Source organism: Pleurodeles waltl, chromosome 5, assembly GCF_031143425.1.
Source record: "Pleurodeles waltl isolate 20211129_DDA chromosome 5, aPleWal1.hap1.20221129, whole genome shotgun sequence".
In the NCBI taxonomy this organism is placed as follows: domain Eukaryota; kingdom Metazoa; phylum Chordata; class Amphibia; order Caudata; family Salamandridae; genus Pleurodeles; species Pleurodeles waltl.
The window spans coordinates 1,640,019,468-1,640,046,669 of record NC_090444.1 but is presented as its reverse complement, the minus strand read 5'-3'; positions in this window follow the sequence as shown (position 1 = coordinate 1,640,046,669).

Here is a 27,202-nt window from a genome sequence, read left to right as displayed (position 1 = left end):
CTGTACCGCCGCGGTCAGAATGCCCATGGGAGCACCGCCAGCCTGTTGGCGGTGCTCCCACGGTCGTTGGCCCTGGCGGTAGTCTACCGCCAGGGTCAGAATGACCCCCTTTATACTTAGAAACATGATCACAATTCAGTTTTGCCAATCTGTATTGGAATGTATACAGTTTGGAGAACTCCAAGTCTCAAGAGTAGAAAAAGTGTGAATAATGGGTGACGTATATGTGACCCAAGAGTCAAACACAGCATCATTAATTTTCTATTTGATTATTATTTTTTGATGGAGACAGAATCTACGACCAAAATTTTAGGAAATGGCAAGCCTTGACTCGAAGTGATGCCCTGGACCCTTTGTTTAGAATTACATGTCTTGAAATAGGAATTGCAACTGCAAGATATATTCAGCGAATTCAGAAAAGATCGTTCTAAGCCTTGCTCTAGGATAAATGCAATAGCCCTTCCTGTAAATTGGAGTGTGTGGCAAAATATACTGAATAATCCATGCGTGTATATTATTGGGCATTTTTTATGTCATTCGTGTTCCACCAAATCTTATGATATATGATATTCGTGCAGACCGTTTTAAAAATAGATTGTATTTGAATGATAAACTTTTTTATGTTTCTATAAGATATTTTCTCAGAAATAAATATTTTTTGACTAAAAAAGAGGACATTTGTAGAATACACTATAACCAGATTAGCACACCTGTTGGGAATTCCAGGCGTCCATAGCAGAAGTCACAGGGAGCAGGAAGGGATGGGAAAGCGGCAGTGCAGCGGGGGATGAATTTAAAAAAGAAATCTGAGCAAACAGGGATTGGTGGGGGAAGCATCAAATGGGCTGGGGGTTGAAACATTAAAAACGAAACAATCTCAAATAGACAAAGAGGGGTGGGGGAAGCAACAGATGGGCTGGGGGAAGTAGTGTTGCAACACAGTGTGCAAGAACAGGGATTTGAGTGGGGAAGGGACATACAACAAGGCAGGGAGCACGAAAGCGTGGATCGCTATGAAAAGCTAAAAGATTAAGAAAAAAGTAATTCCCTGAATGCGAGCAGTGCACAAATACAAGTCATACAGTCAAAAGGAAGGTAAAGAAACTATGGTGAAGGAGAGAGACAAATACAACAAGAGGAAGGACAGCCATTGAATAACAAGGTAGCAAGTAAAAGTGACAATAAAGCTGATCAATGATATGGAATAGACGGGCTTTAAGTCCACTCTAAGTTTTTGGCCTGGTCTAAGTGAGATGTTTTTCAAACAGACTGATAAAACTACTTTAGGCAAGATCTAAAAAATAAGTAAGGCATAAGCAAAGTAAGAGAAAAAAATGATGTGCTGTGTAACAAACAACAAACATTCCCCATTTGCATCCACACACTGGGCCCAATGCACAGAAAATGTATAAAAGCAAAGGTGAAGATCTTCACCTACTCCTGAATGTACTTTTCCTACTTACTATCTGCTGTTTGCCGACATTCCCACGAGTATGCCTGAAAAGCTGCTTCAGGTGCAGGTTTCCTAGGAAAGTCAGGTGATTTTTCCAGCGCGCTCCTATTTCCACTATGTGAAGTTCTCTATAGCAGAGAACTCCCCACAGGGAATAAGATCCCTTTTGCAAACACAATTTTTCTTTTTTTCCACACGGAAAATATGTTTCCTTCTGGAAAAATACCTTTTCCTACTCCCTCACCGGAGAGCCTGCATAAATGCAAGTCTGTGTAAAGGGATACTCTTGACTTGGATGTATCCTGAATCCTGGAAAGGGTCGTTAATAAAACCTATTTTAAAGAAAGGAGGTGGAAACTGTCCAGCTAACTATAGATTAATTTTTTGTTAGACATCCCGCAGGATGTTTTCTGAAAAATTCTCATGAACCAATTAGAAGAATGGATTAGGGATAATGACCTCTCTCTTGAACAAGGGGGGTTCTGGGAAGGTCACTTTACAGCAGGCCACTACTTCACGTTATGAGCAATCGTTGGAAATCTTTGGTTATTAATCAAAGGCTGTGCTGTTGTTTTATTGATTGCTGCACAGCCTTTGATACAGTGAATAGAGGGCGCCTGTGGCCAAAGCTGAGTGCCTGGAGGATTCCCCGGACTTGCTTTCTGAACTTCAGAAGCTGCACATATGTAATTGGGCATGGTAGAACTGGATAAATGAGGGAGATTATAGAAGAATAGATACTAGAAAGAGGTTGAAACATGGCTGTGTCCTTGTACACAGCATTTCAGTCTTTATGTGTCTGTTATATTGGCTGCATTGGGTCTCCAGAGGAAATTAGACACCTCAGGGCTTTATTGTAAAGAAAATCGATTGACTATACATTTGGAGAAAACAAAGATTCTGGTCTTTGAAAGAAACGTAAAGAGTTTTAAATGGTTCTTGGAAATCAATCAGTTGAGATAGTGAACCTTTCTAAACGTTTGGGTCTTATGTTCTCAACTAACCTGAGATGGGGGTTGCATAGTGACTACACAAAACTAGGCTCTTTCTCTAGGCGAGCTCGCTTATAAAATTTAACAAAAAATACAGTGGCTTCTCATGAGCCCCTCCAATGAAATGTTGAAAAATCCTTCCAATCGCTCTGTATGGGGCAGAGAGTTTTTGCGTGGCCCAAGGCGGCCCTAAAAAGATTATTGTGTCTACCAAAGTACTCAATTACTCAATGGTCAAAGGGAAACAGCGAGCATTCAATTTAACATCTCAGTATCTTACGGCTGGTATCAATTTCCTTAGGTTTCTAAACAAACTAGCTCAGAGGGATCAGCCTCCCAATATTTCAAGGCTGTGTTGGGAGGAGGTCTTCATTAGTGAAAGGGAATGGGCCAGGGCAATTCCGAATAGGTTTAATGAGTTTAACATTTTGTTTACTTACATGGTGGGATTCTCAAAATGGGATCCTTTCCCCTCTAAACGCCTAATGAAGGGGTCAGCAGTTATTGTTTCCACAAATCTTGATGGTAACTATCTGTCAAAGAAGTCTTCTATTATCTTTATGTATAAAACCTTAGGGCATTTGGATCCTTTCTCATATATGTTCAGTCTGCCTGATCAGCATTACTGATTAGAATTGATCGAATTCTGATTGTGGTGCAATCCTGTATACTCTAATCAACAGCTTTATAAAAGCTGGCAAACCCATAGTGGAGGGTGCCTATGTGGCCTAAATAAGAAGTGGTCCATATGCCATATTTTGATAGATTGTTTGCATTTTAAATCAGTGCTAATCAGGTATTTAATACCCTTATTTATCAAATATCGGACATTGTCTAGGTTGGAAGGGATAGCACTTTCGTCAAATATGAAATTCTTTGATGTAGCTGTAAGCCTTGCACATTTTCTATCCTACATTAAATATAGGAATTAATTCTTTGATAATTATGTTGCATTTTATTATGAAATGATAGGGTCCGGCTTTATAGGGTTGATAATTTTATTAATTGTATTGATTTTCTTTGATTTTCCTTGTGTAGTACTATATATCCGTGTTTTAAAGACATATGTCCTACTTGTAGGAGGCTGGACTGGCTTGTAGTGAGTACAAAGGGGTACTTGCACCTTGCACCAGGCCCAGTTATCCCTTATTAGTGTATAGGGTGTCTAGCAGCATAGGCTGATAGATAATGGTAGCTTAGCAGAGCAGCTTAGGCTGAACTAGGAGACGAATGAAGCTCCTACAGTACCACTAGTGTCACTTGCACAATATCATAAGAAAACACAATACACAGATATACTAAAAATAAAGGTACTTTATTTTTATGACAATATGCCAAAGTATCTCAGAGTGTACCCTCAGTATGAGGATAGCAAATATACACAAGATATATGTACACAATACCAAAAATATGCAGTATAGTCTTAGAAAACAGTGCAAACAATGTATAGTTACAATAGGATGCAATGGGGACACATAGGGATAGGGGCAACACAAACCATATACTCCAAAAGTGGAATGCGAACCACGAATGGACCCCAAACCTATGTGACCTTGTAGAGGGTCGCTGGGACTATTAGAAAATAGTAAGGGTTAGAAAAATAGCCCACCCCAAGACCCTGAAAAGTGAGTGCAAAGTGCACTAAAGTTCCCCAAAGGACCTAGAAGTCGTGATAGGGGAATTCTGCAGGAAAGACACAAACCAGCAATGCAACAATGATGGATTTCCAGTCGAGGGTACCTGTGGAACAAGGGGACCAAGTCCAAAAGTCACAAGCAAGTCGGAGATGGGCAGATGCCCAGGAAATGCCAGCTGTGGGTGCAAAGAAGCTGCTACTGGACAGTAGAAGCTGAGGATTCTGCAGGAACAACAAGGGCTAGAGACTTCCCCTTTGGAGGATGGATCCCCCACGCCGTGGAGAGTCGTGCAGAAGTGTTTTCCCACTGAAAGACCGCCAACAAGCCTTGCTAGCTGCAAGTCGTGCGGTTAGCGTTTTTGGATGCTGCTGTGGCCCAGGAGGGACCAGGATATCGCCAATTGCGTCTGAGGACAGAGGGGGCGTCGAGCAAGACAAGGAGCCCTCTCAGAAGCAGGCAGCACCCGCAGAAGTGCCAGAACAGGCACTTCGAAGAAGAGTGAAACGGTGCTCACCCGAAGTTGCACAAAGGAGTCCCACGTCGCCGGAGACCAACTTAGAAAGTCGTGCAATGCAGGTTAGAGTGCCGTGGACCCAGGCTTGGCTGTGCACAAAGGATTTCCACCGGAAGTGCACAGAGGCCGGAGTAGCTGCAAAAGTCGCGGTTCCCAGCAATGCAGTCTGGCGTGGGGAGGCAAGGACTTACCTCCACCAAACTTGGACTGAAGAGTCACTGGACTGTGGGAGTCACTTGGACAGAGTTGCTGGAATCAAGGGACCTCGCTCGTCGTGCTGAGAGGAGACCCAGAGTACCGGTAATGCAGTTCTTTGGTGCCTGCGGTTGCAGGGGGAAGATTCCGTCGACCCACGGGAGATTTCTTCGGAGCTTCTAGTGCAGAGAGGAGGCAGACTACCCCCACAGCATGCACCACCAGGAAAACAGTCGAGAAGGCGGCAGGATCAGCGTTACAGAGTTGCAGTAGTCGTCTTAGCTACTTTGTTGCAGTTTTGCAGGCTTCCAGCGCGGTCAGCAGTCGATTCCTTGGCAGAAGGTGAAGAGAGAGATGCAGAGGAACTCTGATGAGCTCTTGCATTCGTTATCTAAGGAAATCCCCAAAGCAGAGACCCTAAATAGCCAGAAAAGAGGGTTTGGCTACTTAGGAGAGAAGATAGGCTAGCAACACCTGAAGGAGCCTATCAGAAGGAGTCTCTGACGTCACCTGCTGGCCCTGGCCACTCAGAGCAGTCCAGTGTGCCAGCAGCACCTCTGTTTCCAAGATGGCAGAGGTCTGGAGCACACTGGAGGAGCTCTGGACACCTCCCAGGGGAGGTGCAGGTAAGGGGAGTGGTCACTCCCCTTTCCTTTGTCCAGTTTCGCGCCAGAGCAGGGCTAAGGGGTCCCTGAACCGGTGTAGACTGGCTTATGCAGAAATGGGCACCATCTGTGCCCATGAAAGCATTTCCAGAGGCTGGGGGAGGCTACTCCTCCCCTGCCTTCACACCATTTTCCAAAGGGAGAGGGTGTAACACCCTCTCTCAGAGGAAGTCCTTTGTTCTGCCATCCTGGGCCAGGCCTGGCTGGACCCCAGGAGGGCAGAAACCTGTCTGAGGGGTTGGCAGCAGCAGCAGCTGCAGTGAAACCCCTGAAAAGGCAGTTTGGCAGTACCAGGGTCTGTGCTACAGACCACTGGGATCATGGGATTGTGCCAACTATGCCAGGATGGCATAGAGGGGGCAATTCCATGATCATAGACATGTTACATGGCCATATTCGGAGTTACCATTGTGAAGCTACACATAGGTAGTGACCTATGTGTAGTGCACATGTGTAATGGTGTCCCCGCACTCACAAAGTCCGGGGAATTTGCCCTGAACAATGTGGGGGCACCTTGGCTAGTGCCAGGGTGCCCTCACACTAAGTAACTTTGCACCTAACCTTTACCAGGTAAAGGTTAGACATATAGGTGACTTATAAGTTACTTAAGTGCAGTGGTAGATGGCTGTGAAATAACGTGGACGTTATTTCACTCAGGCTGCAGTGGCAGGCCTGTGTAAGAATTGTCAGAGCTCCCTATGGGTGGCAAAAGAAATGCTGCAGCCCATAGGGATCTCCTGGAACCCCAATACCCTGGGTACCTTAGTACCATATACTAGGGAATTATAAGGGTGTTCCAGTAAGCCAATGTAAATTGGTAAAATTGGTCACTAGCCTGTTAGTGACAATTTGAAAGAAATAAGAGAGCATAACCACTGAGGTTCCGGATAGCAGAGCCTCAGTGAGACAGTTAGTCACTACACAGGTAACACATTCAGGCACACTTATGAGCACTGGGGCCCTGGCTGGCAGGGTCCCAGTGACACATACAACTAAAACAACATATATACAGTGAAAAATGGGGGTAACATGCCAGGCAAGATGGTACTTTCCTACACAACCCCCCCCCAAACGAAGGACAATAAGACTAGTCATTCCCTGATGGGTCTTCATTGTCTAAGTGGAAAGATCTGGAGAGTCCATCTGCATTGAAGTGGTTACTCCCAGGTCTATGTTCCACTGTATATTCCATTCCCTGTAGGGATATGGACCACCTCAACAATTTAGGATTTTCACCTTTCATTTGTTTTAGCCAAAGTAGAGGTTTGTGGTCTGTCTGAACAATGAAGTGAGTGCCAAACAGGTATGGCCTCAACTTCTTCAGTGGCCAGACCACAGCAAAGGCCTCCCTCTCAATGGCAGACCAACGCTTTTCTCTAGGGGTCAACCTCCTACTAATAAAAGCAACAGGTTGATCCTGGCCCTCAGAATTAAGTTGTGATAGGACTGCCCCTACTCCTAATTCAGATGCATTAGTTTGGACATAGAATTTTTTTAGAGTAACAAGGGCTTTTCAGGACAGGTGCAGAGCACATGGCCTGCTTCAGCTCTTCAAAAGCTTTCTGACAGTTTGCTGTCCATAATACCTTTTTAGGCATTTTCTTAGATGTGAGGTCATTAAGAGGGGCTGCAATGGAGCCATAGTTCTTAATGAACCTCCTGTAATACCCGGTGAGGCCTAGGAAGGCTCTCACCTGAGTCTGAGTAGTAGGGGGAATCCAATCTATAATAGTTTGGATTTTCCCCTGAAGTGGTGCAATCTGTTCCCCACCAACAAGGTGTCCCAGATAAACCACCTTTCCCTGCCCTATCTGGCACTTTGAAGCCTTGATAGTGAGGCCTGCCTTTTGCAGGGCCTTCAAAACTTTCCATAGGTGGACCAGGTGATCATCCCAGCTTGAGCTAAAGACAGCTATATCGTCCAAATATGCTGCACTGAAAGCTTCCAGCCCTTGCAGGACTGTGTTCACCAACCTCTGAAAAGTGGCAGGTGCATTTTTCAATTCAAAAGGCATTACTGTGAACTGGTAATGGCCTCCAATGGTTGAAAATGCAGTTTTAGGTTTAGCATCTTCTGATAATTTGATCTGCCAATACCCTGCAGTCAAATCAAAAGTGCTTAGATACTTGGCAGATGCCAGTGTATCTATGAGCTCATCTGCCCTGGGTATAGGGTGAGCATCAGTTTTGGTTACCTGGTTGAGACCTCTGTAGTCTACACAAAACTGCATTTCCTTCTTTCCATCTTTGGAATGAGGTTTTGGTACAAGTACCACAGGAGAAGCCCATGGACTTTCAGAGTGCTCAACCACTCCCAGTTCTAACATTTTCTGCACCTCTTGCTTTATGCAGTCTCTGACATGGTCAGGCTGCCTATAGATCTTACTTTTGACAGGCAAGCTGTCTCCAGTATCTATAGTGTGCTCACACCAAGAAGTGGTACCTGGCACAGTAGAGAAGAGTTCAGAAAACTGACCCAGGAGATTTATGCAATGGTCTTTCTGCTCAGCAGTAAGACAATGAGCCAAAACTACCCCTTCCACTAGAGCATCTTGTTCTGTCGAAGAGAAGAGATCAGGTAGAGGATCACTGTCTTCTTCCTGTCCCTCATCAGTTGCCATGAGCAGGGTGAGATCAGCCCTGTCATAGTAGGGTTTCAGGCGATTGACATGGAGCACCCTAAGGGGACTCCTGGCAGTGCCTAAGTCAACTAAGTAGGTAACTTCACCCTTTTTCTCAACAATTGTGTGGGGCCCACTCCATTTATCTTGGAGTGCTCTTGGGGCCACAGGCTCCAAGACCCACACGTTCTGCCCTGGTTGGTACTGAACCAAAACAGCCTTCTGATCATGCCATTGCTTCTGGAGCTCTTGGCTGGCCTGAAGGTTTTTACTGGCCTTTTTCATGTACTCAGCCATCCTTGATCTGAGGCCAAGTACATAATCCACAATATCTTGATTTGGAGCTTTTAAAGGTTGTTCCCAACCCTCCTTGACAAGTGTTAGTGGACCCCTAACAGGGTGTCCAAAGAGGAGTTCAAAGGGGCTGAAGCCCACTCCTTTCTGGGGTACCTCCCTGTAGGCAAAAAGGAGGCATGGTAAAAGGATATCCCATCTCCTGCAGAGTTTTTCAGGGAGACCCATAATCATGCCTTTGAGAGTTTTGTTAAATCTCTCCACCAGTCCATTTGTTTGTGGATGATAGGGTGTGGTGAACTTGTATGTCACCCCACACTCCTTCCACATGGCCTTCAAGTAAGCAGACATGAAATTGCTTCCTCTGTCTGAAACTACCTCTTTTGGGAAGCCCACCCTGGAAAATATTCCCAGGGGGGCCTTTGCCACTGCAGGAGCTGTAGTAGTCCTTAGAGGAATTGCTTCAGGATATCTGGTGGCATGGTCCACTACCACCAAGATAAACCTATTGCCTGAAGCAGTAGGAGGGTCAAGGGGGGCAACTATGTCAACCCCTACCCTTTCAAAGGGAACCCCAACCACAGGCAGTGGAATAAGGGGTGCCTTTGGGGTGCCACCTGTCTTGCCACTGGCTTGACAGGTTTCACAGGAGTTACAAAAATCTTTTGTGTCCTCAGACATTCTAGGCCAATGAAACAAGGGAACAAGCCTGTCCCAAGTTTTCATTTGCCCCAAATGTCCAGCCAGGGGAATGTCGTGGGCAAGAGTTAGGAGGAACTTTCTGTACTCCTGAGGAATCACTAATCTCCTGGCAGCTCCAGGTTTAGGATCCCTTGCCTCAGTGTACAAGAGGTTGTCCTCCCAGTAAACTCTGTGAGAGTCACTGACATCCCCATTAGCTTGTTTGACAGCTTGCTGTCTTAGACCCTCTAGTGTGGGACAGGTTTGCTGTGCCACACTCAGCTCCTCCCTGGCAGGCCCCCCTTCACCCAAAAGCTCAGCAGTGTCTGCTTCCAGCTCCTCTGGTGTAGGTTCTGCACAGGGTGGAAATTCTTCTTCCTCAGAAGTAGAATCCACTGTAGAGGGAGGGATAGTAGGTAGTGCTTTACTTCTACTAGCCCTAGCTTTAGGGAGCACTTGGTCCATTGTTCCAGGATCCAAGTTTCCCTGTCCTTTTTGCTTTTTGGCCTGAGCCCTGGTTAAAGCAAAAATATGCCCTGGGATGCCCAGCATTGCTGCATGGGCCTCCAACTCCACATCTGACCAAGCTGATGTCTCCAAATCATTTCCTAGTAGACAGTTTACAGGTAAATCTGAGGCTACCACAACTTTCTTTGGACCAGTAACCCCCCCCCCCCAGTTGAGATTTACAACAGCCATGGGGTGGCTAAGTGTGTTGTTGTGAGCATCAGTTACTTGGTACTGGTGACCAAGTAGGTGTTGTTCACGGTGGACCAGTTTCTCTATCACCATTGTGACACTGGCACCTGTGTCCCTGTAGGCCTGAACCTTAACACCATTTATTAGGGGTAGCTGCTTGTACTTATCCATGTTAAGGGGACAAGCAACCAAGGTGGCTAAATCAATAGCCCCCTCAGAGACTAACACAGCCTCTGTGGTCTACCTAATCAGACCAACCCCAACTAAGTTACCAAAGGTGAGCCCAGCTACTCCCTTAGATTGGCTATTAGTAGGTTTGCTCCCACCACCACTGCTATTAGTAGGGACACTAGGTGTAGCAGTAGGGGTTGTAGTGGTAGGAGGCTTGGTGCTTTTCTTTGGACAACTGGGATCTGTTGTCCAATGGCCTTTTATTTTACATAAATAGTACCATGGTTTCTTTTCCTTGTTTTGATTGGAAGAGGATTTGGGCCCACCACCCCCACCAGAGTGTTTTTGTGGGCCTGATGAAGACTCATTTTTAGATTTGTCCCCACCCTTGTCAGAAGACTTACCATCCTTCTTCTTAGTGCCATCTTTGTCACCCCCTGTATGAACTTTTCTGTTCACCCTTGTTCTGACCCATTTGTCTGCCTTCTTTCCCAATTCTTGGGGAGAGGTCAGATCAGAGTCCACCAAGTACTGGTGCAACAAATCAGACACACAATTATTAAGAATATGCTCTCTCAGGATCAAGTTATACAGGCTGTCATAATCAGTAACTTTACTGCCATGTAACCACCCCTCCAAGGCCTTCACTGAATGGTCAATGAAATGAACCCAGTCTTGTGAAGACTCCTTTTTGGTCTCTCTGAACTTTATCCTGTATTGTTCAGTGGTTAAGCCATAACCATCCAGGAGTGCATTCTTAAGAACTTTGTAATCATTGGCTTCATTTTCTTTCACAGTAAGGAGCCTATCCCCACCTTTTCCACTAACTGATAGCCATAGGATAGCAGCCCACTGCCTTTGAGGGACATCCTGTACATCACAGGCCCTCTCAAGTGCAGCAAACCACTTGTTAATGTCATCCCCCTCCTTATAAGGGGGAACTATCTTGTGCAGATTCCTGGAATCATGCTCTTTTGCAGGATGACTATGGGGAATACTGCTGCTGCCACCATGGGTTTCTAAACCCAACTTCTGTCTTTCCTTCTCTACTTCTAAGGTCTGTCTATCCAAATCCAGCTGTTGCTTCTTGAGCTTCAGTCTGGTTTGTTCCACTCTCAATCTATTGAGCTCCCTTTCTAACATTCTGTCATCAGGGTGGGTGGGAGGGACATGCCTTGAAACAGAAGTATGGTGAGAATGGACAGAAGGAGACCTGTCCCTTACAGAAGGCACCCTAACAGCTTGGTTAACAGAAACATCACTTCTACTGTGGTGAGAAGGAATACTCTTGCTATGATGTGAGACACCACCATCTGTATGGTGTGACTCTACATCAGTACCAATTATGCTAGACTGTCTAGTAATGGGCAGGCTAGGAAGTTTCTTTCCTGAATCTTTTCCTTGGGGAGTCCCAGGATCAGATTGGGAACCATTAGCTACTTTTTCAACAGATGGGGCCCTTTTGGCCTTATCTTGTTCTCTAAGCATGTTAAGCAACAATTCCAAAGAAGGATTCTTCCCTACATTCAAACCTCTTTCTATACAGAGACTCCTTGCTCCTTTCCAGCTAAGGTGGTCATATGCAAGTTTGGACAGATCAACATTTTGGCCTGTGCCAGACATTTTAGAAAGAGTTTAAATGATAGAAAAAGTGAAGAATTTTTTTTTCAGAACTTTTGGAAAGACAGAAAAAAAACTTTTAAAACTTTTTAAGAACTTTTAGAAAGTTTAGAGGTACTTTTCAGCACTTAGAAAAGAGTGAAAAGAGGAAATGCAAAACTTTTTAGCTATGTGTACACACACTGAACTTGTTTTGTATATTTTTCTCTTATGAAAAGTACAATGACAAGAGTGGTAAGTAGTCTCAAGGCACTTATCCCACCGCTGCACAACCAATGTAGGAGGCTGCACTGGCTTGTAGTGAGTACCAAGGGGTACTTGCACCTTGCACCAGGCCCAGTTATCCCTTATTAGTGTATAGGGTGTCTAGCAGCATAGGCTGATAGATAATGGTAGCTTAGCAGAGCAGCTTAGGCTGAACTAGGAGACGAGTGAAGCTCCTACAGTACCACTAGTGTCACTTGCACAATATCATAAGAAAACACAATACACAGATATACTAAAAATAAAGGTACTTTATTTTTATGACAATATGCCAAAGTATCTCAGAGTGTACCCTCAGTATGAGGATAGCAAATATACACAAGATATATGTACACAATACCAAAAATATGCAGTATAGTCTTAGAAAACAGTGCAAACAATGTATAGTTACAATAGGATGCAATGGGGACACATAGGGATAGGGGCAACACAAACCATATACTCCAAAAGTGGAATGCGAACCACGAATGGACCCCAAACCTATGTGACCTTGTAGAGGGTCGCTGGGACTATTAGAAAATAGTAAGGGTTAGAAAAATAGCCCACCCCAAGACCCTGAAAAGTGAGTGCAAAGTGCACTAAAGTTCCGCAAAGGACCTAGAAGTCGTGATAGGGGAATTCTGCAGGAAAGACACAAACCAGCAATGCAACAACGATGGATTTCCAGTCGAGGGTACCTGTGGAACAAGGGGACCAAGTCCAAAAGTCACAAGCAAGTCGGAGATGGGCAGATGCCCAGGAAATGCCAGCTGTGGGTGCAAAGAAGCTGCTACTGGACAGTAGAAGCTGAGGATTCTGCAGGAACGACAAGGGCTGGAGACTTCCCCTTTGGAGGATGGATATCCCACGCCGTGGAGAGTTGTGCAGAAGCATTTTCCCGCCGAAAGACCGCCAACAAGCCTTGCTAGCTGCAAGTCGTGCGGTTAGCGTTTTTGGATGCTGCTGTGGCCCAAGAGGAACCAGGATGTCGCCAATTGCGTCTGGGGACAGAGGGGGCGTCGAGCAAGACAAGGAGCCCTCTCAGAAGCAGGCAGCACCCGCAGAAGTGCCAGAACAGGCACTTCGAAGAAGAGTGAAACGGTGCTCACCCGAAGTTGCACAAAGGAGTCCCACGTCGCCGGAGACCAACTTAGAAAGTCGTGCAATGCAGGTTAGAGTGCCGTGGACCCAGGCTTGGCTGTGCACAAAGGATTTCCGCCGGAAGTGCACAGAGGCCGGAGTAGCTGAAAAAGTCGCGGTTCCCAGCAATGCAGTCTGGCGTGGGGAGGCAAGGACTTACCTCCACCAAACTTGGACTGAAGAGTCACTGGACTGTGGGAGTCACTTGGACAGAGTTTCTGGAATCAAGGGACCTCGCTCGTCGTGCTGAGAGGAGACCCAGAGTACCGGTAATGCAGTTCTTTGGTGCCTGCGGTTGCAGGGGGAAGATTCTGTCGACCCACGGGAGATTTCTTCGGAGCTTCTAGTGCAGAGAGGAGGCAGACTACCCCCACAGCATGCACCACCAGGAAAACAGTCGAGAAGGCGGCAGGATCAGCGTTACAGAGTTGCAGTAGTCGTCTTAGCTACTTTGTTGCAGTTTTGCAGGCTTCCAGCGCGGTCAGCAGTCGATTCCTTGGCAGAAGGTGAAGAGAGAGATGCAGAGGAACTCTGATGAGCTCTTGCATTCGTTATCTAAGGAAATCCCCAAAGCAGAGACCCTAAATAGCCAGAAAAGAGGGTTTGGCTACTTAGGAGAGAAGATAGGCTAGCAACACCTGAAGGAGCCTATCAGAAGGAGTCTCTGACGTCACCTGCTGGCCCTGGCCACTCAGAGCAGTCCAGTGTGCCAGCAGCACCTCTGTTTCCAAGATGGCAGAGGTCTGGAGCACACTGGAGGAGCTCTGGACACCTCCCAGGGGAGGTGCAGGTCAGGGGAGTGGTCACTCCCCTTTCCTTTGTCCAGTTTCGCGCCAGAGCAGGGCTAAGGGGTCCCTGAACCGGTGTAGACTGGCTTATGCAGAAATGGGCACCATCTGTGCCCATGAAAGCATTTCCAGAGGCTGGGGGAGGCTATTCCTCCCCTGCCTTCACACCATTTTCCAAAGGGAGAGGGTGTAACACCCTCTCTAAGAGGAAGTCCTTTGTTCTGCCATCCTGGGCCAGGCCTGGCTGGACCCCAGGAGGGCAGAAACCTGTCTGAGGGGTTGGCAGCAGCAGCAGCTGCAGTGAAACCCCTGAAAAGGCAGTTTGGCAGTACCAGGGTCTGTGCTACAGACCACTGGGATCATGGGATTGTGCCAACTATGCCAGGATGGCATAGAGGGGGCAATTCCATGATCATAGACATGTTACATGGCCATATTCGGAGTTACCATTGTGAAGCTACACATAGGTAGTGACCTATGTGTAGTGCACGCGTGTAATGGTGTCCCCGCACTCACAAAGTCCGGGGAATTTGCCCTGAACAATGTGGGGGCACCTTGGCTAGTGCCAGGGTTCCCTCACACTAAGTAACTTTGCACCTAACCTTTACCAGGTAAAGGTTAGACATATAGGTGACTTATAAGTTACTTAAGTGCAGTGCTAGATGGCTGTGAAATAACGTGGACGTTATTTCACTCAGGCTGCAGTGGCAGGCCTGTGTAAGAATTGTCAGAGCTCCCTATGGGTGACAAAAGAAATGCTGCAGCCCATAGGGATCTCCTGGAACCCCAATACCCTGGGTACCTTAGGGAATTATAAGGGTGTTCCAGTAAGCCAATGTAAATTGGTAAAATTGGTCACTAGCCTGTTAGTGACAATTTGAAAGAAATGAGAGAGCATAACCACTGAGGTTCTGGATAGCAGAGCCTCAGTGAGACAGTTAGTCACTACACAGGTAACACATTCAGGCACACTTATGAGCACTGGGGCCCTGGCTGGCAGGGTCCCAGTGACACATACAACTAAAACAACATATATACAGTGAAAAATGGGGGTAACATGCCAGGCAAGATGGTACTTTCCTACACTACTAAACCTTGTTTAAAAAAATTGATGCGTGAGGTCAGGGCTGGTGTTTATATGCAGTAAGGTAAGACAGAATCCTTAAGGTGTCACCATTAGGTGGCACACAATTAGAATGAAAAACCCAATACTGATCTTTTCATTGGTTACCGGAAAGGCACGCACACAACAAAATGTTACATTGCTTGAAGAGCTGATAGTTATTACAATATTTAGCTCATGATTGTTAAAGTATCCTTCTCTAAAGCATCAAGTGTCACAAGAAGAGAGAAGAATAAAAAGAAACCTGCATTCTTCGTTCCGAGAATGGACGTTTTTAAGACAAGCAACAATATATGACCTTCTCTCAAAGAGGAAGGTAATCTGCAACACTGCTTTCTGAGTCAATCACTCATTGGCAATTTTTGACTGTAGAAAGATGCAGAAATAAAAGCAACTGGCTTCCTATTCCACACAGGAAACTCTGTAGTGAAGCTAGAGTACTCGTGTTATCATTTCCATCATCCAAATGTTGGCAGTTGTCCGTAAATGATGAATTGAGCCAGATAGATCACAATATGCAACAATGCAAACGTGATGCTTCCTGACAATTTTAACAATCTGTTCCCATTCAGTATTAAACGTAAAACCCTCCATTATGGTTTCCCCAAAGAGTTTTCTCCACTTCAATGACCAAGAAGCCCATAGATTGGTGGGCCTAATTTCAGGACCACATTTCCTTTACACTGTCACCTATCCACCTGGTTCTGTGATCCTCATGTTGGTGCCATCCTCATGGCTTTGTATTGCACAGAAACATTCTTCATGGCTTTAGGCTAAAGCCTGGTACCACTTGCCACAAGTTTCCGCTGGTGGCACTGCTCACATCAATCTATTGCTACACTAGTGCTCCATCATAAGGGTAATTCCACCCTTTGGTACGGTAATGGAAAACTTGCGCATTAAGGTAGGCATTTTTAACACAAGCACTAGAAGACCCCATGACCAGAAACGTTTTCTTACTCACTGCATGAAAAACACATGAGAACAACTTTCCTGAATCACCAAATTCACCACTGAGAGGAAATGCATACAAGGCTTCGGTTAAATGGCCTAGGGCCAGAAAAGGGAAGAATCCTGCAGTCACAAACCGTTCAATTCACAAGATCACTGCAAAATGATCATTAAATAGCATGAACCACCTTTTGTCATTCAGAAAAGCCTTTCTGAAATGGAAAAGGGGTTTTGACACTATTTCTGAATGAACAGTTAGTCAGGGGCATTAAAGGGGCTTCCCCATCTAATTGCAAATCAATAAGATTTACACATGATTTTGAACACAGATGCAGACTCAAACAATCTGAATTTGTCAGGCTCCTCAAAGATTATGGTAACTGAATTGCAAAGAGCAGGCTGTCCCTATTGGACAGTATCCTCTTTGAGAATCATTTCAGGTGGCTTCATGGGAGCAGGTGGTAGTACAGGGGAATAGTGGTGGGGACCACTGCCCACTCCTACCAAAGTCGTAAGGAAAATGGGCTGTTTTAAAAAAGGTCCCAGTTTGGGAATACAAACACATGGAGCTGATGTTCCTTGGTGATCACCACCCATGTGTTTGTAGCCAATCAGCCAATTAGAGAAATAGTGGCCTGCCTAATTAATATCCATTAGGCAGGTTGTTCTGCGACTCCCTGCACAATATACAACCACTATTTGTGACCTGTCTTTTTGTACATCAGGTCCCTACCTCACTAAGACATAGTAAAGAGAGGAGGAAAATCAGTGGCTGATGTATTGATGTCACTCAGGCACTCACATATAGGAATTGTTGGTTAAGATAAGATGATTCAACATAGTTGTTTTGCCTATTCTTCATTGCACGTCTAGATGTAGCACTGTATAGGAACCCACTGTGACCTGTAGATTTCCTCCTGAACAGATTAGCCCTGATACATTCATGTAGACAAAATATATGATATTGTTATTGGATGCTAATAATGAATTTGTGTCTGTTGGTAATATAAGGTCAGGGCACGTTTGACCTAACAAGGAGACCCACCTTCCACATTTAGCCCTCTTGTAGTGATAAAGCCCCCATTAACATCTCTGCCACAGGTGGTGAGCACGAAATGCATTTGTAGCTCCCAAGACATTGTACAAGAGTTAGTCATGTGACACCTTCAGAAATAGTGGTTTAAAGACCTACACCAACCATGTTTGGGATAGATATATTTCCCACATTCAGCTGCAATACCTTATGATCTGGCAGTTCATCAAATTCAAAGTAACAGTCAAATAAGGTATAAAAAGGGAAGGAGTTGCACATATGGGATGTCCTTGACCCTGATGGACTTAAGGACTCAGCTTATTTCAATGAAAGGAATACAATGACTAAAGATGCGTGGCTTACAAACAGATAGCTAAACTATTTCATAGTCAAATATGTATCCTAATTATATACTAACCTGCTCCTAGACGTTGGGAAGGAACTTAAATGGTCCTAACAGTTAACACCCCATGACACCAGTTAAAGAACCACGCCTTTGAGGGTGCATGGATAGCTTATCCTGAAGTCTCAAGAGAGGTGGGTGATATGCTCTCTTTCTGGCACTTGAATGGTAGGTTGTATAATGTGAGCAACAAGAAAATCCAATTTAAAATCTTACAAGTGCAGCATGGCATTGTCTCCCTCATCAAATTGCTGGGCCACTTGCACAGCATGGAACCATAGCATATATCTTATGGACACTTATTCAGACTTTCTGGAAGGCAGTGCATTCTAAAATTAAATAGAATAATAAAAATGCCATCACTTTTCTCCCATTCAATGTTCTTTGTCAAAGGCATGTGGTTGATGAGCACACCATCATCTGGGAAGGGACATGTACACAGTGTTTGGCTTTTAGCCAGGAAAACTGTAATTCTGATTTGGAAATCACCATTTCCCATTGCCCTACGCTTATTAAAGGGGAACAACTTTTGCTCGAAATGTTAATCAGAAATAGCACAATGTTTATGGAAATTATATGACAAGCGTAAATGAGGTTTGCAAAATGCCATTGATACTCAATTCAAGTCTATGGAACACTTATCAAATGGGAGAGTTATACTACTGAAGAGAGAGGTCACAGTAGGTAAACTGGTTTCTTCAAGGAATCCCTGTATCATCTTTGCTGTCTTGGCAAAAGGTGCCAGACCTTTCTCAGAGAAAATACGCCTACAGAAACAAGCCAAAAACAAAACTAAAGCCAATAAATGAAGCATTCAAAATATCCAAACCACATTAGTAAAAAGAAAGAAATGTGATAAAATGTTACAAAAATAAATCATGTTGGATGTAGATTTCAAATATTATCGCAAGACAAAAAGTGGTCCATTAAAAATCGTGACATGGATACCCTTATGGGTGCTCTATACAAATCAACATAACACAACATAACATAATATGTCGAAGTTGCTAGTGACTGCTACCAGATAAAAGTCAGTGGTTGGTCGTACTGAAAGTTTTAACCTTCAAAATTAGACCTGCATTATGAGGAATCTGGTTAATACCAGTGCCACCACAAACGCCTGTTTCACTGTGATCAAATGTATAAGTTTTACTGCAATTATCGCATCACCACCATTTTTGCCCTGGTAAATTTTGGCAGGTCAAACCTGCCAAAATGTACTTGGGGAAAATGCCCAATAAGATTTGAGACATACACTTTTTGGTGCAAAAAGCCTACAGTTTGAATGTGATTCATTATTTTTAGTGTGGTAGCTTAGAAACAAAGGCAACTTGCAAATCCGCGGTTTCCTGGCTGTTGAGGATATTTAGCAGGGAAAGCCTGGAAGGGATGGAGGGTCTAGCCATGAAGCATTCATAAGGTTGAGTATAGTATGTCTGATTAGTTGTCTCCCTGTAGGCTTTATCATCTCCCCCAGAAGCTCCACTAGGATATAGACACCAAGGTAGCTTCCTTTTTGAGTGCCCTTGAGTTGTTGTTATGGTCCTTCAGAGATGAAAATGTTCTATAGCCCAGTGTTTTGTTCTGTACCACCATGATGAAACGTCTTGAAAATTTCAGACACGGTTCTTCAGACCTCTGCCCACAGTTTCTAGCTGCGGGCAGGTGTTCTCAAGTGTTGTTTCAGGTACATAATAAAATACCCAGTTTTAACAGTTATTTTGCTTCCTAACTTTTGAACTTAATGTCATTTACCACAGACTAGAATTTAGGGCCAGATGAAGGAAGGTTTCCTTTTGCGAGTTGCAAATTGCGAGTCGCTGGGACTCGCAATTTGCAACTTGCAAAAGGAAATGCAGAAAGGTGTCTCAGACACCTTCTGAGACTCGCTATGGGGTCGCAAAGACCCACCTCATAAATATTTATGAGGTGGGTCGCAGTTTGCGACCCCATAGCGAGTCTAGGCACTCACGGGGATGGTGGCCTGCTGGAGACAGCAGACCACCATGTCCGTGACTGCTTTTAAATAAAGCAGTTTTTTTTTCTCTTTGCAGCCCGTTTTCCTTAAAGGAAAACGAGCTGCAAATAGAAAAAATACCAAAACCTTTTTGTTTCGTTTTTTTTCAGAGCAGGCAGTGGTCCATAGGACCACTGCCTGCTCTGAAAAAATATTTTTGTGAGCATTCACAAAGGGGAAGGGGTCCCATGGGGACCCCTTCACTTTTGCGAATGAGTTACTATCCACTTCAAGTGGATGGTAACTGCGAGTTGATTTGCGACCGCTTTCGCAGTCACAAATCAACTCTACATTGTGATGCGGTCGAAAATAGGAAGGGAACACCCCTTCCTATTTGCGAGTCGGAATCACATTTTGCGAGTCGGTACCGACTCGCAAAATGTGATTCAGCATCACGGAAGGCCTTTTGCGCCTCGCAAACGGCGTTTTTCGCCGTTTGCAAGTCGCAAAAGGCTTACTACATCTGGCCCTTAGTGACTTCCACAGCGTGGGTCCAGTTGGCCTACAAGAGTGATACACAGAGCAATGATTTTAAAAAAAGCACATGAGGCTGGTACTTTTGGGGAGATGCAGCCACCACAGAAGTCACAGTGCCAGATGTCTATAAAAAGACATTGGTAAAATCACTGCAAAAAGATTGGATTCCTTAAAGAGATGTAAAGTAGTCTGAGAGTTGACTCAAAGAATGAATAATGTGTGGATGATGGCAATTAGGTTTGTAACTGGTCCTACCCTGACCTGTACTACCTTTTACACAGTAGCTCCATTAATCCTCAACCATGATGATGGCATTGGCCTTGTCACACCAAGCATAATATTTTTGACTTGGGTATAACCACTGTTTCTATAGTGATGGATTTTCGGACTAACTGGGATTTATGGATTTTGTGCCAGAATTCATCAGCAGGGCATTGAGTCCCTGATTTAAACACAACATGGCATATAGCATGCAGGCATGCAGCGCATATCTAACCGTATATATCCTTTGAAAGCACTTTTGCTTGATTTGTTGAATCTTTTCACAAAGACAGCAGTGAAATCTGAAGTACTAGTTAGTCTAGTCTTCCAGAACATGCAACACTCCTTCATAGTAAAGCATTAGCCATAAGGCTCCAGATACTGAAAAATGCATCGTCTAGTGAATAAATGCTATAAATACATTTGAGTCGTAGCTCAGGCACAGAGATGGCAAGCTGTTGTTTATGGGTTTTTTAACTGCTCTAGTATACTGTCTGATAAAACAGGTATTGTTCATTAAGTTGGAGTACCACGTGGGAGCCGATGTCATGTTTTATATGAATTTCACACCCATATCATGTCCTATAGTAAACTTTAACTGTTCGGCTTAACTACTCTGGAGAATCAAGTGTCCACTCCAAACAGAGAACTGTCATCTAATTGGAGGTCAATAAAAGTGGTAGTGACGGGACACCAGTGGCATATCACTTTACTCGCTATCTACACTTAGTATACTGTTCAATTATCATTGACTTCTGCAGAATTCCACAAAAAGGTTCTTGACATTTTCTACAAAACACTCAGATATTTGGTCCGAAACTCGTCTGATAGTCATATTAAGCTTGTACATTTGTTTCATTAACAATGAAACTTAGAATCTTACAGTTTGGAAATGTTACTTGTGTTTTGACCCACCATGCTCTGGGGAATTCAGGTGAGCTCCTGTTGTTGGGCGGTGGGATTGTGTAGTCTTTGCCTCACAAAGCGTTTATTTCAGCCTCACACGTTTGTCACTTTATGACCCAACGACTACCTACCCCAGCTTGGAACTTGTGCGTTGAATTGTCACATCTATGTGTTTTTATCTGTGTGCCAGTGAGACCCTGCTTGTGACACATGATTGATCTTCTTGAGAAAAGGATGGGGTTATCTGGTCCAGTTTTAAGCTGGTTCACCTAGTTCCTTCATAACAGAACACAAAGAATCAAAGTCAACCACTCCCTTTCTAACAGTACGACAGTTGGAGTGCCTCGAGGATCTGCACTCTCTACCACACTTTTCAACGTATTCATGGTACATCTCAACGAAATCCTGAATCACTCCAACATACATTTTAACATGTACGCCGATGATACTCACTTTTTACATGCAAATTTCCTCAGCCGATGGAATCAGAACTCTTAACAGCGCCCTAATGAAGACTCATCAATGGTTATCACACAATCATCTTATGCTAAACACAATCAAGATGGAATTTCTTGTGATTGACCCCTGCAACCACTCTGCCCCCACACAAGATTGGCTCAAACAACTTACAGCAGTTAACTGCGCCCCACATGTTGTTGACTCCACTAGATCATTAGGCATTATGCAGGACAAATACCTGAATATGCAAGACCAAATCAGTGCTACCAGAGGAGCCAACCACCAACTCAACACAATAAGGAAAATCAAACCGTTTCTACCTCTTAATGACTCGCAGTCCAATCCCTGGTTATGGCCTGTTTAGATTATGGGAGTACGACCTTGGCAGGGTTACCCAAACCCAGGCTAGTTCCTAGCTCCTTCAAGGGTTACAATGAACTCAGCTGCTAGACTCATCATGGGATCAAGAAAATGTGATGACATCACACCAGATCGAATACAACAAAACACACAAGGCTCTTCATTATAACACTCCTGCTTACTTGGCGAAAAAACTCGAATTGTCTGGCACAAGTCAGTCCCTAAGAAGTTCTAATCCTCTACTGTTGAAACCACAGAAATTCAAAAAGAAGAGGAGTTATAACCACTCCTTTTCCTGTCTTGCCCTGAAAATATGGAACGCTCTTCCTCCTGAAACCAGATCTAACCCTTTGACCTCTTCATTAAAAAAAGAAGTAAAATGATTGCTCCTGAATAAATACCTGCATCTATAGACATGAAGCCAGTCAAAACTGATTATTATTTCATGTATACAGCCCTGGATTCCATTTTACTATGCAATTTTGTTACTTTATATCTACTATGCCTCCTGTTGTCTTCTCAAATAAATAAATAATATGATATCTGACACAGTGGCTAATTTGTCTGCCACTCCTCTTCCTAACCTGTGGTTGGTACTGACAGGGACAGCTGTGTGACTGAGTGTGTCAAGTGTTGCTATATGCAGTGGAAAGCATTTGCAGGTCAGCATCTTACAGATCTGACAGACATGCCTGCACATAGTGAAATATTGCGTAATGACATCACACACAGCAAACTGTAAAGGCTATCTTAGAGTTGTGGGTCAGCGTCTGATCTTCTACCATGAACCGTACTGAGTTGTACTGTGTAGTGACAACAGTAATGATTTTAAAACTGAAATTACCTCGCACTTGGGGACATTAGGAAGGACAAGCTTCAGTACCCAGAAGGAACAACTCTATGCTGATAGGCAACATGGACTTTGAATGCCAGATACGTTTTGAACATTTGTTTGGCAACTAAAGGGGAAAAGTTAGATAAACACCAAGAGGTTGTTAGAAGAATTCAAAGGCATTTTGATGCTCAGACTAGTTTGTTGGTTATGTGAGGATCCCAAATCAGGAAGTATACACATAACAGCCTGTGAATCACAGCAAACATTTAATTACTTAATGGATGAGGTACCAAACAGTAGTCAGGTGCTGGGATGAGAAGATGCACCACAGAGTGCTTTCTATGAAACATGGCAGAATATATGAGACATTCGACATACCGAAAAAACATAGAAACTGCATACATCAGTTAAGGAATTAGACAACTCTTTAACACTAATGCCTAGGTATTACAATGCTCAGGGAATAAGATTCATATAGGTTGTCTGCCAATGAGAACAAGCATTGGCAAGGCCAATAGGTCTAAATTGCGTGTGTTTGCATATGTTAAAGCAGGCAAGAGCAGGCAAGCAAAGACAGCCATGCAGAAATCTTGTTTGAATATATTGAAGTCAGCCCTATTGGCATTTCTAATAGGCTTCTTTGGCTTCTGGCAATCATATGACCTTGAAGTGATTCAGTTAGTGTTCCTTTCAAACCCCTCAGTGAAGAGAGCATAGAGTTGTGAATTTCAATTTGTGGTATCCTGAGCATCTGAATGACATTTATCCCTGCAGCCTCAGAGATCTCAATGCACCAGCATCCTCCTATCACAACTCTGTTCACTCTGCTACCAAGGCTTCTCCATTCTCTTGTATGCAGGGTTTCCATCCTCGTTCCTTTCCATCTTCCACAGTAAATTCTTTTTGTGCTTGCTGATGCTGATTTCTTAGAGAGACCTGACTGATAGAAAAGCAATTGCCTGGAATTTACAACTGACATGAAGGCTACAACTGATAAATTAAGAAGACTGGTTCCAGACTTTATGGTGGGAGAGAAACTTTGACTGTCTTCCAGGTTCTTGTCCACTCAAAAATTGATAGTCCTATTGCATCCTTGATTTCTTTGGGTCCCTTTGCAATAACCAAACAAATCAATCCCATTGCCTTTAGGCTCCGTCTTCCTGAGTCTTGGAAGATTCATCCTGCTTTTCATGTCTGCATTTTCAGAGGCCACTTGCAGTTCTTTATTCACTGTTAGTGAGTATTCTTGGGTTCCTGCCTCTTCAGGCCAACTCTAGATTGGTTTGTCAGTTTTGCCTTGTCTTTCACATCAAGTCTGTGATCTCTGGAGGGGGTTATATCATTTCAACCATGGTGTCCCAGTCACCTAGACATTCAAGAACAGCAGTACCTTGTGTGGTGCCATGGGTCCCAGGTCTCTGGAAATGGGGCACAAAGCTCCAAGCTGCGATCTGAGTTTCAATCACCTGGTACTGCTTCACCTCGTGCTCATGGGCTTCTAGATGCTGCTCCCTGTTTTCCAGCTTTAAAATGGAATTCACTTGCCAGCTGACTTTTAAAGCTGCCCTGCAGCTAATCTGGTTCAGGCTTTCATTCCTGTTTCTTTTCCATCAAGGCTGTATCATCCTGGAGTCCTTTTGGGTTTCCCAGTTCTTTTGTTTCCTGTCCTTTGATGTTTGATGGCATTTCTTTTTCTTGTTATTTTCCTACATAAGGCTTCAGTCTGGTTGGAGGGTGTGTTGCAACAAAGCCAAGTTATTTTCCCCCTCCCTCCATCAGGTGATCCTGACTCCTCATTCCTCAAGAATTACAGGATTGGATTTTGGATTCCTGTATTTCTTTAATCCTCTGAAATCTTCGTACAGCAAGAAGGTTTCTTACACTTTTGACTTTTTCCTCTTCCCAAGGGCACTTGCTTACCACATATTGACAGTGTGTGGTGACATTGTGGCTTCCTGACATCGGACAGCTGAATCCCAGACCCGGATAACGAGTAAGCATCCAGACTGGAACGATTCAGTAGGCAAACATCTACAGCATGGTAATTGAAAAGACAGATCACAGCATGTTGTAGTCTCAACGAAGTATACCTCAATCTATCACTGGGTTGTCCTTGGTTGAATTGTTGAGGGGAAGGTGAGTAGTAAGTGTTCAGCATGAACGAGAAACTGTTGGGTTAAAGGTGTTGACTTAGGGATAATAATTGTTTGTAGGAAACACATAGACCTTGGCAGTAGATAAAGCAAAGAGCCAGACCTGGGATGCTAAAACGTATCAAGGAGTACCAGACTACTGGAGCAAGGGGGGAGATTCTAGAAGTATGTCTTGGAAGAAGACCCACAAGTCATTACAGACAGCAAAAGGGTCAAACATTCAGGTGACGAGAGCCAGAAGAACAAAGGTGCTTCTGACAAGGTGAAGATGCAGAGTAGAGATATCATCTTCTGGGCTCCAGTTGCAGTCACAGAATTTCAGCATCCAGAGTATTTTAGGATATCAAAGGCACTCCTGGGGTACCAGCTGGATGCATGAAGTGCCATCTGTGAATCAGACATGCATATTGGGGCCAAAGTTGTTTGACTTCATTGACTTTTATGCTATGGCATACAGCACCTGTTGTGAGCAGCTGTAGAAAGCTACTATGATTGTGTTAGAAAACAGAAAAACAGAGAATGTGGTTCATGAAAGCATGAGAGTCAATTACTACAGCAGGTGAGTTTGTAAGGGCTTATAGAAGTAGGGAGAAACCATAAATGGACTTCTTGTTCTCAGGGCTACAGTCAGAGTCCAGGAGGCAACTGCTGCACTACAGGAATTGTGTGGATAGGCAAGTTATTTCTAGGTATTTAGATGGAAATGTTCAGATGATCAAACACTGTCAAAGAAAATCGAAGCTGAATATCACTACAGTGGAAAAATCAAGTATTGTGCTAATTTGTGGAGAAATTATTTGTATAAAAAATCCAGAAGGAGGTGGAAGGGTAAAGAAAATCAATCTTATAGAAACATGGTACGGGTTTGAGAGACATATTGAGGAAATGTGGAGAGAATGGTCAGAGTAAGACATTGTGAATCTCGTGAAGGAATGTCAGAATGAGGAAGTGATCAGAAATGTCCTAAACTTGCTAAGGTATACATAGTAAGGTGCTGAACTGGGCCATATTAAAAGTGTTAGACCTGAGAGCCTTAGGGTGGTCACCCCTAACGTTTTGCCTGCCTCCCTCCACTTTTTGGACACTGTTTTTGCTGTTTTTAAGACTGCACACTTTACCACTGCTAACCAGTGCTAAAGTGCATATGCTCTCTCCCTTTAAACATGGTAACATTGGATCATACCCAATTTGACTATTTAATTTACCTATAAGGCCCTAGTAGAGTGCACTATGTGTGCCCAGGGCCTGTAGACTAAATGCTACTAGTGGGCCAGCAGCACTGATTGTGCCACCCACTTAAGTAGCCCCTTAACCTTGTCTCAGGCCTGCCATTGCAAGGCTTTTGTGTGCAGTTTCACTGCCAATTCGACTTGGCATTTAAAAGTACTTGCCAAGCCTAAAACTCCCCTTTTACTACATATAAGACACCCCTAAGGTATGCCCTAGGTAACCTACATGGCAGGGTGCTGTGTAGGCAAACGGCAGGGCATGTACCTATGTAGTTTACATGTCCTGGTAGTGTAAAACACCTAAATTCATATTTACACTGCTGTGAGGCCTGCTCCCTTCATAGGCTAACATTGGGACTGCCCTCATACATTGTTTGAGTGGTAGCTGCTGATCTGAAAGGAGTAGGAAGGTCATATTTAGTATGGCTGGTGAAGTTGGATTTAATATTACTATTTTAGAAATGCCACTTTTAGAAAGTGAGCATTTCTCTGCACTTAAATCTTTCTGTGCCTTACAATTCACATCTGGCTTGGTTTAGTTGACAGCTCCTTGTGCATTCACTCAGACACACGCCAAACACAGGATCCTCAGCCTCACTTGCATACATTTGCATTTTGAATGGGTCTTCCAGGGCTGGGAGGGTGGAGGGCCTGCTCTCACACAAAGGACTGCCACACCCCCTACTGGGACCCTGGCAGACAGGATTGAACTGAAAAGGGACCTGGTGCACTTCTAAGCCACTCTTTGAAGTCTCCCCCACTTCAAAGGCACATTTATGTATATAAACAGGGCCTATGCCCCTTCCAACTCAGACACTTCCTGAAGAAGAAACCGTAACCTGCATCCTGCCAAGAAGAACTGCCTGGCTGCCCAAAGGACTCACCTGACTACTTTCTGTGAAGGACTGCTGCCTTGCTGTTGCCCTGCTGCCTTGCTGCTCTCTGGCTGAGGTGAAGAAGTGCTCTCCAAGGGCTTGGATAGAGCTTGCCTCCTGTTCCCTGAAGTCCCAGGACCAAAAAGACTTCATCTCTTCAAGAGGGACTCCTTATGTGGCAAAATTCAACGCACTGCCTGCCAGAAACAATGCACAGCCTGCACTGCAGTGAAAATTTCACCACACGCTGAACTGGAACGACGCAGCCTGACTTCGCAGCGAGAAGATCGATGCAGCTCCAGCATAGTGACCGGAAATTCAATGCATGACCCACTGGACAGACATATGGCTGAGCCGGAACAATGCAGCTTGACTTCCAGAGAGGAATCGACGCAGCTCCTGCCATG